The sequence below is a fragment of the Lactuca serriola genome, chromosome 8 (genome assembly GCF_051521515.1).
Source record: "Lactuca serriola cultivar US96UC23 chromosome 8, Lser_US96UC23_V15, whole genome shotgun sequence".
Taxonomy (NCBI): Eukaryota; Viridiplantae; Streptophyta; class Magnoliopsida; order Asterales; family Asteraceae; genus Lactuca; species Lactuca serriola.
Genome location: NC_136415.1, coordinates 220,785,893 through 220,791,961, shown reverse-complemented (window position 1 = coordinate 220,791,961; position 6,069 = coordinate 220,785,893).

Below are 6,069 nucleotides of genomic sequence, written 5' to 3'. Positions count from 1 at the left end.
CATTTAAGGCTTAGATCCATGAAGGAAATGACCAAGTGAGAGTTTACGGCCGTAAACTCCTTGTTTAGGGCCGTGAACTCCTTAAATGGTCCATTTGTTGCCTTAAATCCATTCATATGCCATATATTTGGACCTAGCCTAATTCTATGAGTGAGATAAGACCATTTAGCATCCAAGAACACCCCCACCATGAGTTTACAGCTGTAAACTCATGGGGAGTTGGTCTTAGGCCGTGAACTCTATAAAGGGTTTACTCTTGAAGAGTAAACTCCCTATCTAAGCCATACACTCCTTAGATGTTACCCGGGACACTCCTAACACTTGACCAAAGTGTTTTCCGCACATTATGATACGTATATGTGTTTAATTAGTATTATATTTACTAATTGTATGTAAACATATGTCATCATATGTTAATAGGTCACTAAGTGTGCTCAAGTCTTTATTTGACACCGAGCACCCAACCGGCACCTTCACCCGATCCACTTACAACAGGTGAGTTCATACCCCCGAATTAACCTTTTAAATGCTTTTACATGCTTTTATGGGGGGGGGGAGGAATACATGTTAAAACATGCCAGTTGTCATATCAATCACATGTGATTGATAACCCGCATGCACAAGGATTTATTACACTATCAACTGTTTTACCGAGTATGATACTGTAAAAGGGTTTTTTGAAAATGTGTTTACTTGTTCAAATCTTTTCTCAAATTGACTCTCGTGCTGTATGTTTTACTTCAGATTCAATTACAGCAGTATTTTAAACAAAGGTTTTCTTTACCCATAATTTTTTTACAAAAGAATAGCAAGTCGTGAATTTTCTTAAGCATAGAGGTTTTCCAAAGTTTTCATCAAAGTTTTCTTCCATGTTTTTATAATCCTACTTTGTTAGATACTACTACTTCGTTATACTTCTACTTAGTTAATGCTCCTACTTAGCTAAATGCTATTACTTTGTTAACGCTTTTACTTCGTGATACGCTTTTACTTCGTGATACGCTTTTACTTTGTGATACGCTCCTACCTCGTGATACACTCCTACTTGTTAACGCTTCTACTTTGTGAAACACTTCTACTTCGATAAACACTTCAACTTCGTTAAATGCTTCTACTTAGTTAAATGTATGTCTGTACTTGTATAGTTACATAAATAATGTTTAAAGGACTTAGGAAGGCTAGTTCGCCATATTTCCTTTTCCTCGTTGGGATGTGGTCTGGTGGGATCGGATATCCGTCCGAAGGTCGCTTGATCATTAATTATATATTATGTATACATGTATAGACATATAGGTTTACGTCAATCAGTTTATTAGAGAGTCTCTATCATTAGCCCAGTATTTACATCAGAACTCACTATACAAGATGCATCTTTAGGACACGGCCTTCTCCGTTGTAAAGTTGGTAACCAGAGTCTCCTATAGGGAGAGCGGGCATTGTGTGTATAGATCTATATGGGATTAACACCCCCACACCTTGACTGCTTGCTATAGTCCACGGCCTACCAAGCCAAGGGGTGACAAATGTCACATTCTTTCCGACGCTTGCAGGGCGTCAAGTTCTCTAGTGTCTATCTGTATGGTTACGAGTATCTCGGGGTTACCTTATAATTCATGGCCTTAAGGTAACGGGAATTAACACTGTATTTTTGAAACAACACTCTTAAGATCACTCTTTCTTTTAGACCTTGCTAGACGTATCATTCATTTGATACTGTCTGGGTTTTGTGTTCACTGTTTTAGACCTTGCTAGCTGTATCTTTCATTTGATACCGTGTGGGGTCTGTGTTTCCCTTTGTTAGACTGAGCCAGGCGTGTCGTTCACTCGATACTCTCCTGAAGTCTATGATTTCTTTGCCTTAGTCAGCAGTATTTCTTGCTAAGGCATATGTTATTTTCCCTTAGGTTTTTACTTGTGATATCCTTCTACTTTCTTTAAAGTCAAATACCGTATTTTGGTAATAATAACATTTCAGGGAAATTCTCTTTGAAACTTAACACTGTCGGGTCTTAGTAGAAGACTGCTTTTATTTAGAAAATATAGGATTTTCTGGAAAGGACTCTCATACACCATTGATCCTAAACTACTACTTTTATAAAGTTATTTGAATAAAATGACACTAAATACTTATGAACTCACCATCATTTACAAAAATGCTTATACTCGCTTTCAAATAACTTGTATTCTCAGGTCAGCAATAGACAGGTACATTCCATGAGCTTTTGGTGAAGACAGTTTAGTACCAAGCTGCACCTATATTATTACTTGTATTACTTTGATGTTTCTATGCAATGTAAACTATGTAAAACTATTACTATTAATGAAATGGTTGTTGTACTTTGATTACTATACTGCATATGTTGTCATACTTGACATGACGTCATCCACCCCAGAACGTTTCCGCCGTTCCGATTTTGGGGTGTGACAGATTGGTATCAGAGCATTGTTTATAGTGAGCTAAGTATATCAATTCATAAATGATATACAGCCTATAAATACATAGGGATAAAACACTCTGACCAAGACTTATACTTTAAAATATAACCATATTTTACGAAAGTATAAGAGCATCTAGAATCTAAACACTCGAACACAAGTATCACAAGAAGAACAAGAATAAAAGTCTTCGGATGTTGAGCATTACCGTCAAACCTGGGCAGTTATGTAATCATAAGCTGGAATAAATGTAACCTGATCAACTACATTTATTCGAGATGCGATGAACATGTGCTTAGGAGTGATAGTGGTGTTGCAACGAGTCTGAAACTTACCAATTAGGAATGCAAGAGCCAAACACAAAGTTTAAAATACTATGGGAGTATTTTGGAATAGTAAAAGACTCACATTAATCCTAGAATCATATTCAGAAGTTAAGAAACAAACAAGAATTTAAAATACCATAGGGGTATTTTAGGATCCATAGATAACCTTGTGTGAAGAACTAAAAAGATCCTTATTGATATACCTAGAATTACAGAGGGTATACTTCCAAGGTTATATATAATAAGGATCCCATAGGCTAAGAATGTGTGGTTTCGCTCTACTTCCTTTTCCTCGTTTGGATGTGGATATAGAGTAGTATCACATATTCGAAGGCCTATCGGATCTAAGGACTCGATATGGATCACCCAGTGAAATGTTAATAATAATCTCTTAGGATTCTTTAGACATTTCCATTCTCGCACGAACCCTATAGAAAACGCTATCCACTTCAGTACTCGGCAGAAGAGGTGATTCAGACCCAGAAGAGGTTCATTGAGAAGATTTCCGGTTCGGAAATAAATGAACTAGGTCGAGACTGTTGAAATCACCAAGTGCCTATATCTTTTTAGGGACATCGGTGAGAAATTCGCCTAAACTTACGAGAATTCCAGTCATCCATCATGAAGTGATGACACCCAGAGTCAGATTCGGAAGCAAGGCGGAGTAGAAATTCAATATGTCTTCATGAGAAAAGAACCCTAGGTAACTACCCGAAGGAAACCAACGCCGATCGCAATCAAAGATACGAGGTAGACAGAGGGAGCCAGTACATGGAACCGAGAAATGTCTTTCCCTCGTGTTAGTCGTGCTTATACACCCATAAAATAATACAATTTAGTGAGTTAGTGATTACACTACTCACACTATGTGTTAGGTAAAACGCCTTTTACCGTTGCAAGTAATACGATTAGAGTGGATCTCCACACCTCAATTGAGGATGTTTAGCCATAAGTCTTCATGAGCCTTTATTCCCGTGGTCTTCGTTCCAAACTTTTCTCAAATCTTTCCAGGCCGGAGAGTGAAATCTTTCCCAGTATAAAGGTAACTTAGTAGGAACGACTGCCATCTTATGGCTTTTTCCGACACACATACTCCCACCTTGATACCCGGACTACATCATAGGGATGTAGCTCGACACTCAGACAACCAATATCCGAAGCACGGGAAAATTTATGCCTAATATAGTAAGGACAGATACGTCCAGGGTTAATCATCGTCTCTCATCAGCTTGTGTTCCTTTCCGTGTAGGGAAAACAATGCCACCGAGGAAGCATAACCCATCCGTCGGCAAGAAACCGACTCTCCTATTCGATGAAGCTACTTTCCAGGCTGCAGTCTCGGCAGCCGTTGCAGCTGCCATGGCTCAACTGAATGCTAACAACGCAAGTGTTAGCAAGAGCCCTATCGGGAATCCTGATCCTAACAATGGATAGCAGCAACCAACACCTGCGTACCCAGCCACTCAATAACCTCAACCAACTCCACTGAAGAGAAAGTTTAAGAACGAGGAAGGAAGTACCTCGACTCAAGGACCTTCCGAAGGGCAACGAATCAAGACTGTGAATACCCCTACCAACCCTTCCATCCTAACACCTACAAGACCAAACCTAGGAAGTCAACGAATGGCGGCAGTCACGGACATGCAAAGTGGTAAAATAGAGAGGAGGAAACGAAGTCGTCAAACTCCAAAGGAGCGCCAACGACTCCACAGACTTGCCGCACAACAATAGCAAGTGGAAACCCCCACCCCTTCAGCGCCAGCACGACCCCTTTCGCAAGTCCCTGGCTTCAGGTCCAACCCTACACAATGGTGGTGTCAAAGTCGGACTCTTTAAAGGGAAATTTTCAAAGTGGAGGAACGAGGAGGGCACCCGTATCCACGTAACTCTGACTAAGCACCTCACTCCTACTACCAATACTGGTACGAACCAGTCATGTCATCAGTGTGGTGAGACGGGACACCTCAAAAGGGATTGTCCAATAATAAAGAACATCGGCGCAGACGGGAGGATACCAAGGATCACTGCTGCAGGAGAAACGACAGGGGTACCGGAAGAGTCTAACTCTAATGCTTAGGGAGAAGCATCAAGGAACCCGGTAGATTTTTGGTACGTCTCTCAATCTTAGATAATTAACCGAAAACATTAAAAGGTTAATTCTAAATGCAATTATTTCCCCATTAAGGCAAAAGTCACAACACGGTTATAAAATTTAAAAATTTCATCAGGTAAAACTATAATGGCTAAGTATATACGTTACATCCATGAATAATTGAGATGGATAGAACTAGAGTGAGTGAAGGCCGCCTCATTTCCTGTTCCTCGTTTGGTTGTGGATTTAGGGCCGAGTCGCTTAGTCAACAGTCCTCCCCACCTTAATTATACATGACTAGTATAGGTTAGGCGATTATAGAAATGCCTCGTGAGAATCCATTCATGAAAAGTTACTCTACTCAGAAACACTCAGGACCCTCTATAGTTTCGCGTCGACTCTGTCGGTCCAAGTATCCGCGACAGTGATACACGGGACGAAATCCGAGACGCCTAGAACTTGTGTGCCCGTTAGCACATGACCCTATCGACCCTCATTATATATCATGTCAAAGAATGCCAACTTCGACGCCTCTATCAGTCATGGCTCGACTTCGTGCAACCATGTGTAAATCCTTAGTGCTGTGTAAAAAGAACTTTCACCATAGCCATTTCGGCAAATAAAGGTTCTTCCGAACCTAAACATAATAAAATATAATAAACACTAATGTGATCCGTCAGTCGTCACTCTTATTTCAAACCTTCCAAAGTACCCAGGGGAAGCGTACCGTGCGCTGTTAACCAACCCTTCTTAGACAAATAGAAACCGAAGCGAAAGACACTGCAAGTATTCCAGAAGACGATAACCACCCAAAACATACTTCGTAGATCCCCCAGAAAGACCTTTCGCACCTCGCAATTAGGTTCGTGAATCAAGAGGATAGAACTCATGGGACTGACTACTATAACTGAGTATATGCATAAGGGTGGTATATAATTGAGATCAAAAAGATTTAAGATGTGTGCTTCCTCCCTACTCCCTATTCCTCGTTGGGTTGTGGGTTTGGGTGAAGTCGCACAACTGAACATCCTGCAGACCTCAATTATATACGGCTTGCATACACCAAGTAGTAGTGGTTAACCCAAGTATGAGCTCTACCACGAACCTCATAGTAAAACCCTTCATCCTATTTCATGGAATAGAAGCTGGAGTCAAGAGAACCACGGCAGGTTGAGCTACTATAATGACCACAAATCCGAAATTTGTTGTCATCCT